At 44.3% G+C, this 12,764-nt stretch overlaps 1 protein-coding gene across 2 annotated transcripts in view; it reads left to right on the plus strand.

Moving 5' to 3' along the window:
* Positions 1-12,764, plus strand: part of LOC138979011 (E3 ubiquitin-protein ligase MIB2-like) — an 82,139-nt gene that overhangs the window by 483 nt on the left and 68,892 nt on the right. The window lies entirely within an intron of this gene.

The raw sequence follows: 12,764 nt of genomic DNA on the forward strand, positions 1-12,764 counted from the left end.
AAAAAAAATGAAAGGGATTGATCCAGGATATGGAATTGTTTGTTGATCCGGCAGACGTTTGAACGTGGAAGTGGCCGAATTCAAAAGTCAGAAACGTATTGGGCTCCTCTCTCTCTCTCTCTCTCTCAAGTCAAGTCAAGTCAAGTCAAGTTTTATTCCGATAAAACCCCGTGAGGGTACATGGAAAATTAAAAAACACAATAAAAACACATTTCATTCAACACCAAATAAAAGGAACTAAAACAAAAAGAAATCAGACTATGTACAGAAAAGGGAGTTGAGGGGTGAGGGAGAGCAAAAACAATACAAGAAACAATTCAACAATAATAATAATAAATAATAATAACAATAATAATAATAATAATAATAATAATAATAATAATAATAATAATAATAATAATAAAACACACAAAGTAATTACATACATTTCTTTACTATGGGAAATGGGGGGAAGGGGGAGGGGGGGGGGGTGATGGGTGAGTTAACATAAGGACAAAGATACTATTACAAACAACACAAAACAGATAACGGAGTATAAAGCTAAAAGAGAATTAAATTTAAACTACTCACTAATGCTCCCCCCCCCCCCCTCCTAGCTGCAATTGTAGAACACTAGGCTACTGTCACTGGCTAATACACACACACATACAGACACACACACACGCACGCACGCAGACACACACACACCCACACGCACGCACGCACGCACGCACCCACACACACTCACACACACACACACACACACACACACTCACGCTTCCGTACCAACATACGTAGCCAAAAGGTTTATTTGATTTGGGCCAAGTAACGAGGGCAGTTTACTTCAGAGAAAAATACCATCTGACAATGACCATGAAAGATAACATTGTACAGAGATAAATCCACACACACACACAAAAAGAAACAAATGTTTACATACATATCAATTCATAAAAACAAAATGACAATGAATTCAACAAAACATCAATTACTAATTAACACATACATATAGCCCTCATTTTGATTATACTATGCAGGAAATTGATTCAAATGATGCAAATGCAATCATCTCCAAAAGGGGGTACACAATGCACGCAGCGAACCGTCAACAAAACTAATAGGTGGATGCCAGGGGGTGGATGGGGGGTTTGCAGAACTGAAAATCGCTGAACTTGCTTGCTGGCCGCTGCGCTGCTACTAATCTCGGTCCTCGCTCTCTCTCGCTCTCTCTCGGACTCCCTTATCTGTTACCATTGTTTCATTCCAGATGGTCTCCTTCACTCATCACCTCCCCCCCTCCCTCCAACCCCTCTTCCATTCCCCGCATTCGTTCCCACGGGACTCTGCTATCACTTCCTCCTGCATTACCTCTACTGACACCTCCTCCCCCCCCCTCCTTTTGCTGCATATCTGTCTCCAGAGTTTATGGTCGCTGACCGCTCCCTCTAAACTCACACTTAAACTACTCACTAATGCTCCCCCCCCCCTCCTAGCTGCAATTGTAGAACACTAGGCAACTGTCACTGGCTAATACACACACACATACAGACACCGTCACACGCGCGCGCGCAGACACACACACACCCACACGCACGCACGCACGCACGCACCCACACACACTCACACACACACACACACTCACACTCACGCTTCCGTACCAACATACGTAGCCAAAAGGTTTATTTGATTTGGGCCAAGTAACGAGGGCAGTTTACTTCAGAGAAAAATACCATCTGACAATGACCATGAAAGATAACATTGTACAGAGATAAATCCCAAATAGGAAGTAACACTCGTTATTCCGCCCAATTCAAGAAGTGGTAATATTTAGTTAGGATTGTTATGTTGTAATAGTTGAAGGTGTTTTGCGGACTATATGCAATCTATACGAGTCAATCACCTTGGGCGGCAGCTGATCTAAGTAACCTAAGTAAGCAGTGCTTTTCCAGTCCCCCATCACCTTGACGATTTCACCCGGCACGCCACAACTCAACGCCCACGCGGCGCCGCCCCGCCAGAAACTGTGACTAGAGAAAATCCCCTCCAGCAACAGCAGCAGTTACACGCAGTTTCTTATTGAAATCAGATCCTTTGATCGGAAAAAACCTGCGCCTTGGGGCCCATCGGTCCCAAAACATGAAACATATCAGTCACTGCGGACACTGGGCATAAAGGATGTGAAGGCATTGCAGGAAGCTTTAGTTTCCACGGAGCGTTCTTTACGCTGAATTGTCTTACTCCGGCATTGAAAAGTTATTGACACACTGTCCGTCTCCAAAATCACCACGCGATCTCGTGTAAGCTGCTTATCGGGATCAAGATTACCGTTGTCGTGGAACAAGTTCGAAAAAACACCAAACACGCCGCCCAAAAACACAATGTCTTGTTTACAATGTTTACATAAACATTATTCGCATCCTTTATCTGGAAAGAAGGAACACAAGGGCTTGGTCAGACATATGATCACACAGGTTCACGTTGGGGGGTCTCCCCCGGTGCCAGAAAGTCAACAGCCGCATTAACTCTTCGCGCCGCCTTGGCTCGTGAAGACGTGAAATAGTGTCAGCCATAATGTTTACACAACCGGCCACATGCACCGCCGCAATGCTACAGTTTACTTTAGCACATTCCCATGCCATTTTCCGAAGTAAGCTGTTGACATACTTATTAGTAGATCTGCCTTTATTGATAATTGATTTTGTCACAGTGCTATCAGTATGCACAATCACTTCTTGTCCGCACCACATCGGTGCCCATCGTGTCACAGCTTGTAACACAGCACATACTTCTTTAAAGTTTATGTGTAAATTGTTCGCTGCCGGCATGTCTTTTTTAAAATAGGTGTACTGCCAGTCGCCCTGCCAAAAGGCACCTGCTGCAATATTACATGCGTCCACATGGACATGCTGTTTTGCATTGTGGAAATAGAGGGCCCCAAAGGGTTTAAAATCGTGATCGTGATTGGTGTTTTTTGACCTTTCTGTGACCGTGATTGCCGAAATTTCCATTTCTGTGATCGTGATGGGACTTTGCCCGTGATCCGTGATGACAAAAAAATCAAGTCTCGTGATCGTGATCGTCATTTGTTTTCGTGATCGTGATGGGCATTATTGCAAAGCATTTTTTTTTCAACATACATTTTTCACAGCTGTATCACTCTATGAGTATGATCCTCTATTCGTCACGGAGCTAATCCCAATTGAAGGGAAGCAACAACACATTCAGAAATATGATTTTGACAGCAATTGCGTCTCTTTAAGAGAACCAATCACACAAAAAAGAGATCCAATCAGAAGGCGAATTGCAAAAGTCTGCCAAACTTCATCCAATGGAAGGGCTTCGTGCAAAAGTTTTGAGTGCATTCAGTCAAATTCGAATTCGAAGATCAAAAATGGCGTGCAGCGGTACTGTCATCGAACTTCTGTTATATTTTGTAGATTCAAGCCAGACCAAAGCAGGCGGCGAGAATGCCTTCCTTGGTCCGTCTTTCCGAAGACGAAATGTCAAGGTATGTCATCTATCAGAGCCGGACTAGGTAAGTACTAGGGGGTGGGGATGGGCGTTACAGTTGAGGGTCCAGGGGGCAAGGCCCCTTGGTGGGGGTCCAGGGGGCGAAGCCCCCTTGGTGGGGGTTGCAAGGGGGCGAAGCCCCCTTGAAGCTGAACGTTTTTTGATGTTTCTGGAGGGAAAGGAAGCCTCTCCTTGAACGAAAAAGGTAAATTCGACAGCAAGCTGTATAGGCAATGAAGAAGAATTGAGATTGTAAGGACTCATACTTTTCATCACAAAAATCGTTGAAGAAAAATGTCTTTCGAAAGGGGGTGAGAGGTGCGATTTCTCCTCGGATTTCATGATGATCCAGATGCAACCCCCCCCCTTTCCTCCCCCACACAAAAAAAAGCGTTTGGGAGGTACATGCTTAAGCCAGGGGGGGGGGGGTTGCGCAACCCCTGTAACCCCCCCTCCTAGTCCGGCCCTGTCTATGTTGCTCTATGACTGTTCTGAATGTAGGCAAAGATCTTGAAATTTGTTTAAGATCTTTGAGATTGATTGAGATCATTGCCATTGTCGACATTGTCACGTCCGGCTGTCACTCGCTCAGTGTGACCTCGACTGGCTCGAGTCTGATCGAGTCTGCGTGTAGCCAAAACCGAAACTAGAAATGTGTTTTTCATCCCAGCAACGTGGACACGCTTGGCATAGATTCTAATTGTCGCTTCTTTGCATTAAGCTTGGATTTATTTTAGCGCCTGTAAACTTATCAACAATGGGTTAAATTCAGGAACTATGGCGGGGAGACGTGCCAGTTTGGGTCACTTGATCCTCATGTCAAAGTCGACCAAAGTCATGTTCGTTGGGGATTTTGTTATTATAGACTCTACCATCACACATACATGTAGTTTAATTTCAATCCACCCAATAGTTTTTGAGAAAATGGGTTTAAAAGATTTAGCTCTGGAAATGTGAAATTGTGCAAGTATATATTCATGTGTGTGAGTGAGGGTGTGGGAGTTGAATGTGTATGAGTGTATATTCCTTCACCCACCTTCATGATTCCTAGACTGACCTTTAGTCAGGATTATAGACTCTACCATCACACATACATGTACTTTAATTTCAATCCACCCAATAGTTTTTGAGAAAATGGGTTTAAAAGATTTAGCTCTGGAAATGTAAAATTGTGCAAGTATATATTCATGTGTGTGAGTGAGGGTGTGGGAGTTGAATGTGTATGAGTGCAGGGGCGGATTACGGGGGGGGGGGGGGGGGGGGGGGGGGGGGGGGGTTACAGGGGTTCCGGACCCCCCCAGGCTGTCAAAAAAAAATAATAATAATACTAACTTTAAAAGAAATAATGAGTGGCTGCTGACACCAGTTGATCATGTTTAAAATCAAGGATAAGCCATAAATTGTTCATAAAATAGCTAAATCTCTTCAGCTTAGCCCCCCAGACCCCCCAATGGGGCCTTGCCCTCGACCCCAGGTTGTAACCCCCCTCCCCCCTCCCCCCTTTGGCATAACTGCTCCGCCCCAGGAGTGTATATTCCTGTGAGTGTCTGTATGAGAGAGAGAGAGCGAGAGAAAAAACAATGAAAACAACATTCTTGTTACTGATTACAAATCATGATATGTATTTCTATGTGTGTATGAAAGATAATTAAAAAAAATGATAAAAAAGTGCAACAGTTGTCACTTTGTGTTGAATAAACAATAGATCCAGAGGAGCGAATTACTGTGTGGTTGTGTTTACTTTGACACGTGCTTTCTGTACATGCAACTTTTACCGTGACCGTGATTTGCCACTGGTGTTCGTGATCGTGAAAACAAAAATCAAGGTAACTGTGATCGTGAAAGCTAAAATTTCCCTTCCCGTGATCGTGATAATACCCCCCCTTTGGGGCCCTCGAAATAATACACTGTTCCATTAAATACATGCATAAAAGAAAGCCACCATTGCACATCTTTCTGGAATTCGCTAGAAAGCTTTGCTTTGTGCCGCTGCTGCTGAAGGGGTTTTATTGTGTCCAGTATCCGCCGCAAAAAGAATTTTCCTCCTCTGACAGCTTGACAGGCCCAATTAAGAGAACCCGCGATGCTTTGAAGCTGAGTTTTTGTCGCGCGCTTCTTTCCTCGAAATTGCAGTAGTCGCCGCCGCAGTTGCTGCAGTTTGTCACTTCCAAGTGACAGAGTGTTGTTCCGCGTGTCGATGTCGACTCCAAGAAATGTGATACGTTGGGTGGGCCCCACCACCTTCTTCCAGCTAATGTTGAAGCCTAGTTCCCTCAATAATCTAATCAAAGAAAATAACATGTCGTTGCACTCCTCTTTTGTTGCTGCTACCAAAAGAAAATCATCTATGTATGCTAACACACCAGGCATGCCTCTCCTGGCCATGCACCTGCGAATTGACTGTGAAAGTCTATGGAAATGTGACAGTCCTACATTGCTACCAAATGGAAGTCGACTGTCAAACAAATAAGTCGGTGTCTTTTTACCTTTGAAATGCCACTTGAGTCCCGTTACACAATAATCATCCGGACTGATGCACACTGAGCGATATGCGGACTGCAAGTCGACTTTAGCACACCAATAATCTGTCTTCGCTAAGGCGCACGCATCAGAGACTGTTTGAAACTTCACCGACTCAGGGATGGAGTAATCGTTCATTGCCCTACCTGTTGGTTTGCTGGCATCATGAATTAGCCTAACGCTACCATCTTCTTTGGGGATCGCGGCTAGTGCGCTTACGACCGTTGGCTTCTTACTTGCCACTATATAATTTCCTTTTGCTATTTGATCTAACAGTTCTTGTTCTACCACGTCGCGATGATCGTACGCTGATTTATGATTGCTTTGTTCTGCTGCTAACACACATGTTTTATGTTTTTCTGTTACCCGAAAACCGTGCTGTATACCGTCTAACAAAAATTCTCTGTCACAATCGCCCTCTAGCACTGAGTGCCACATTTGAGATTTTGCACTAATAGATGCATGATTTCCTAAAAACGCACAGTCATGAGGATCTAATTGAGGGAACGGGCTGGAATAGGTGGGGCCTACCGTTGTGTTGTCAGTTCGCTGCGCTGTATCCTAGGCACTGGTGTTTGCTGCAGCGGGACCCGTAGAGGCATGTGCCCTTGTTTGTGTACTGCAGGCACACCTCCTTCCCACTGGGTCCCACAGGTCGTCGAATACCGCCGCTTCCCGTCGTGGCCTTGCCGCTTTTGTTGCCAGGAACTTGTTGGGCACGCTCACAGAGAATCACTGTGGACAGGTGGGGGTTGGGGGTTCCCCAAGCAAACCCGCTGGTAGACTGGCGCTTCCTGTACTCGTCATCGTAAAGGAGCACCGACTGCCAGGAGAATCTTGCGCGCGCCGAGCTCGCCCACCATCTCTGTATAACAGAGGTAAGCTTCGTGGTCGAAGTCCGCGGTGTTCATGAGTTTTGCCATTATTTTGGCATTTGCCACGATCCAGTGGCAGGGGGATACTTTCTCCAACTTTGGTTTGTTGGCCAGCTTGAGCGTGACACCTCCCCCGAGTGTCACCTCTTCCTCCACCGCCATAGAAGCCGGTACGAAGTCAACAATTCGTAAATAAGTCTCACCTGGTGAAGCAGACTGTATGGCCATGTTGCCAAGACGACCCTGGAGCGGTGCCACTTGGTCGGCAGCACGCAACGGCCCTCCCCCGTACTTCTGTTGCAGGTCTGCCACTGCCGCTTTTAATTCCACTATGTGGCCTCGTTTTAACTTAAGGCTTTCCAGATCCTTTTCTCTTGCATATTTCAAGGCACTGAGGCTTGTGAACTCCTCTTTTTCCAGAACCTCAATTACAGGTTGGGGCAGATTTTTTGCCCAAGAAGTAAAGTTGAACTCCATAGCTTTGCAGAACTGAAAATCGCTGAACTTGCTTGCTGGCCGCTGCACTGCTACTAATGACTTCGGTCCTCGCTCTCTCTCGCTCTCTCTTGGACTCCCTTATCTGTTACCATTGTTTCATTCCAGATGGTCTCCTTCACTCATCACCTCCCCCCCCTCCCTCCAACCCCTCTTCCATTCCCCGCATTCGTTCCCACGGGACTCTGCTATCACTTCCTCCTGCATTACCTCTACTGACACCTCCTCCCCCCTCCTTTTGCTGCATATCTGTCTCGTTTAAATAGAGTTTATGGTCGCTGACCGCTCCCTCTAAACTCACACTTTACTCGCTTCTCAAACAGTCCATGACAAGTGTCATGAACTTTGCGAGTTTTAGCAATAAACTCTTTTTTGTAGTGGAAAAAAGCTCTCTGAATTTAACTGAATTGGGGCGGGCATAATAATAGCACCGTAACAACTGTTTTCTATAATTGGTAAAAAAAAGGACATACAAAAATATAATGGAACTCGTCCCCAAGGTCACCTGATGAACATTTGTGACAGATTCTGTCTTGTCTGGGAATACTAAGAGTCCTACCTTTTTGTATAGGCAATTTATGATTCAGTGTTCTAAATTTTAAAACAGCGTTTGCTAAATTAACCGGCAGGATGGACAAGTACTTTTCAAACTCAAAATTCTCTTTATACATTCTATAATTATAATAAAACTCATTGTTATTTATTTCTGAATGCCAGGTTTGGACAAATTGGTCTTGTAGCCTATTTTTCATCAGTGCTTTGAAAGTATTAAAATAAGCACCATCCGTTACATTATTGCTAGTTTGATTGTGCCAAAAATCACTAAAGCCTCTCTCTCTCTCTCTCTCTCTCTCTCTCTCTCTCTCTCTCTCTCTCTCTATCTCTCTCTCTCTCTCTCTCTCTCCGTCTCTCTCTCTCTCTCTCCTCTCTCTCTCTCTCTCTCTCTCTCTCTCTCTCTCTCTCTCTCGGCTCTCGCTATATATATATATATACAAACCGTCACGGATTATTGTTCGACCATCTGGGACTCTGCCAGTGCTAATATTTTTAAACCATTGTATAGTTTGCATAGACGAGCGCTGAAACTAATTTTACTGAAACAATCCAGTCTTGTATTTGATGATTATAAGAAACTTAAGATTCTCCCATTAAGAGAAAGATTTAAATTAAATGAAGGCGTGCTCCTTCACAAAATACTTTCCGGCCGTGCACCACGTACTTTCGTTGCAAACTTTAAAGTCAAACCAAACCGAAAGTTTAACGTCCCAATTCCAAGGATAGATCTCTTCAAGTCAAGTTTAGCCTATTCTGGTAGCGTCCTGTGGAATTCTCTCCCGGAATTTGTGAGAGTCCCAATGAGTCTCAATACTTTCAAAAAACACCTTTCACTGTATTTAATGTTAAATTACGAAAAATCACAGTGATGGAAGACTTCGTTTAGTTTTATTTTCATTTGTCCAAAGCATCAGTGTTCATTATTAACAGCTATTGTGTTTTCAGCGTAGCAATAGGGTCCGATATTTAGACGAGACAAGTATAATGCCGACGAGTCGAAGACGAGTCGCATTATACTTGTTCGAGTCTAAATATCGGACCCTATTGCTACGCTGAAAATACAACAGCGATTATATAGCTGTTCTGATCTTGATTTGTTGTTCCAAACTTACAAAATGACAGTTTTTGCGTCGATGCGTTGATCTCAGGTTTTGATAGCAGGCGCCGTTTCTTATGCGCATTAGTTTTGCGCAGGCGCCACACTGACTTTGGAAAAAAACTCGATTTGACAACACAGCTGTTAAACAGCTTTTTATTAGTTCATTCGTATACAACAAAAAGAAGTTTGAGTTTTTTTAATTTTCAACAAGACCACTTATGAAGAAGACCAAAACACAACATCAACGGAAAACTAGAAACAACTGAAGAACTAGGATGCAACCAGAGGAGGAGAAAAGAACAGCTAATCCGTACAACGCGAGCAGACGGCAGCGAAGTTTTCAGTTTGGGTGAATGGCATTTATACTTGTCTCGTCATGAAGCGAATTTTTCAACCTCAGTTATAAACGACTACATGAATGTTAGTGCCATGGGTTGTGCATCAATACTTCAGAGGGGAAGTGGGGTATTTAGTGTGGCCGGAGTTACGAGATAAGAAAAGCCGAATGCGAAAGTTTGTGTCAGTCGGAAACTGATCTCACACAGGCACACAAAAACGGCTGTTCCGTTTTACTCCCCTGTTTGTACTACATCTTTCGACTTTGGGCATTTTGTGGTGTTTAGGGACAGAAAATAATTGGTTTAGTCCTGTTTCATCGGGAAGTTAGCAGAAAAGGGTATGCTATCAACATTTGTAAAGCTGAAAAACATTCCCGAGAAGTATTTCAAGTTGTCAGTGTATGCTGTTATCGATTGAAACATCGTGTGGTACAGATGGGTAAACCGGAACCATGCGTTGTTATTGCCAATACGCTTTTGGATATTGGCAAAAATGGCCGCCTTCCGTAGCATTATGCTTTGATGATCGGAAGAGACCATCCAATCACAGCCCCCGAATTCCCCCACGTGTCCATCAGAATAGCTATATATCCACACAAAAACACTCAAAGTTTTGATAACACGTTTACTCATGCATGTGTATTCGGCATTGTTTTCACCACGTTACATATATACGACGCTTAATATTTGTGTATAATTCTGGTGCCACAGCGATGTGCAGCCAAGCGTGACCGAAGCATGTTTTAAGAGGCACGCAGCGATAACAGCAGTCAACGCGAAACAGCGTAAACGTTCCATTTGTTTCTCATGTGTTTGCATGACTAGCAAATTAACGCCAGTGGCTACACGCAAATGAAACTGTATCTGAATCAATCATTTATCTGCAGACATGCAAAGTCATGTTTTGTTTGGACACAAGACAGGTTCAACTGTACAAGGGGAACGGGGATAAGCTGACCCTGTTTTAGGTCAGTCTTTGTTTTTGGCGGAATCAAACTTGCATGTTAGGACTGACTAGTGTCAGTTCCGCGCACAGAACTTATATTAGACAGAAGGGACAAGCCCTCTTAGCGAGGTCGAAAAACGCGTTCTGGTTGGCTCGGCCGGCCGCCATCTTGTTAATGCTGAGACTGACCAGCGATCGCGGCGAGCGACACACACACGCAGTGCGCAGTTTGGTCTCACGGTGTGCCTTGTCTCTGTTTACGTTTATGACCTGACGTTTACGTACTGTGTGAATAAAAACAGGTCCATTTACTTACTAATTTACCGGTAGTAAGGATTTGCTGATGTATAACTTTTGAGGTTTAACGTCAGTCCTTGTCAACAACGAGGATTATTTCAAAGACGGTGCTTTTAGACATTTACTGAACATGCACCACACATAAGACAGAAGTCGTACTGACTCGAGACTGATTGCGTTTTACACCGTCATTTTTACTGTGAAATTGCAACACATGTTCGGCACATAACATAAACAACATAAAAATTAAGTAGAAGTGCAATGCCAACTGAAGGCACTGCATACCCCCAGCGAAGGACAAATCCGCTCTCACTGAGTCTCTCTCTCTCTCGAGTCAGTCTCTCTCTCTCTCTCTCTCTCTCTCTCTCTCTCTCTCACACACACACACACACACACATACACCCCCCACCCACCCACACACTCTCTCTCATTCACACACAAACATAGGCCCTACACACAAACTGACTCACGCACACGCACATACACATTCTCTCTCTGGCTCTGGCTCTGGCTCTGGCTCTCTCTCTCTCTCTCTCTCTCTCTTAACAGACACAGAAACACACACTGACACACAAATACACACACGCACGAATGCATGCACGCACACACACATAAATAACAACATTCTCTCTCTCTCTCTCTCTCTCTCTCTCTCTCTCTCTCTCTCTCTCTCTCTCTCTCTCTCTCTCTCTCTCTCTCTCTCTCTCTCTCTCTCTCTAGGCTCTGTCGTGTATCTCTCTCAGTCTCAAACACACACACACACACACACACACACGCACACACACACACACACACACACGGCACACACACCCAAGTCACACCGGCACACACACCGCACACACACACTGGCACACCGCACTCATTCACACACAAACATAGGCCCTACACACAAACTCACGCACACGCACATACACATTCTCTGTCTCTCTCTCTGTCTCTCTCTCTGTCTCTCTCTCTCTCTCTCTCTCTCAGTCTCTCTCTCTCTCTCTCTCTCTCTAGATTAATGTCTCATAAAGGTGTTATGATGCATAAAGTGATGTCAGGATATGCACCGGAGACATTACGTGATAATTTTACTGATTTTGAACTATAACAGACTAAAAATCATAACACCGACTCCACGTATTGACCTTTTCAAATCAAGCCTTCTTTATTCAGGTGCGGTCCTATGGAACTCACTGCCTATTTTTCTTAAGCATAAAACAAACACAGACAGCTTCAAAAAAAATTATATGTCGCACATAATGCAACTAAACATGCGCTGAATGCCGAATGGTTCATCAATTCATTTAAAATGTATGTGCATGTTAAACAAAATTATAATAATATGCAGATCTAAATTAAGTTATGTTAAAAATTGACACAAACTTCATACACACAAAACACACACCCATACGCACATATAGACAGACGGACATACACACCTTTACAAACAAACACACATACACACACACTGACATACACTTACGCACACGCACATACACAAACCCACCTCTCTCTCTCTCTCTGTCTCTCTTACAAACACACACACACACACACACATTTACATACGCACGCATGCACGCACGCATGCACGCACACACACACACACAGGCTCACACACACACACACACACACACAAATCAGTACACACAACTGAAACACACACTGACTCATCACTGTGTACGCACGGCATAGACAGACGGACATCAGTACACACCTTTACAAACAAACACACATGCACACTCATACACACACAAACATACACACAAACTCATCGCACACACACACACACTCTCTCTCTCTCTCTCTCTCTCTCTCTCTCTCTCTCTCTTTCTTACAAACAGACACACACACACCTGACACACATTGGCACCGTACGCACGCCGCACTCATGCACGCACGCACACACACACAGGCTCACACACACACACACACACACACACCACACACACACACACACACACATAACACAACAGTAACACGCTCCGCGTTTCGTTTTGTTTACAGTAAGCCTACTGCCAGTACTGGTACTCGCCATGCTTCTTCAGCACTTTCAAAATGGCGCCCCGAACGCTTACGGAAATTGCCGGAACATACCGAAGAGGCGCTTGTCCCTTCTGTCTAATATAAGTTCTGTGGTTCCGCGAAGTTAATTGAAAAAAAACCCC

Source organism: Littorina saxatilis, linkage group LG10 (genome assembly GCF_037325665.1).
Source record: "Littorina saxatilis isolate snail1 linkage group LG10, US_GU_Lsax_2.0, whole genome shotgun sequence".
Classification (NCBI taxonomy): Eukaryota; Metazoa; Mollusca; class Gastropoda; order Littorinimorpha; family Littorinidae; genus Littorina; species Littorina saxatilis.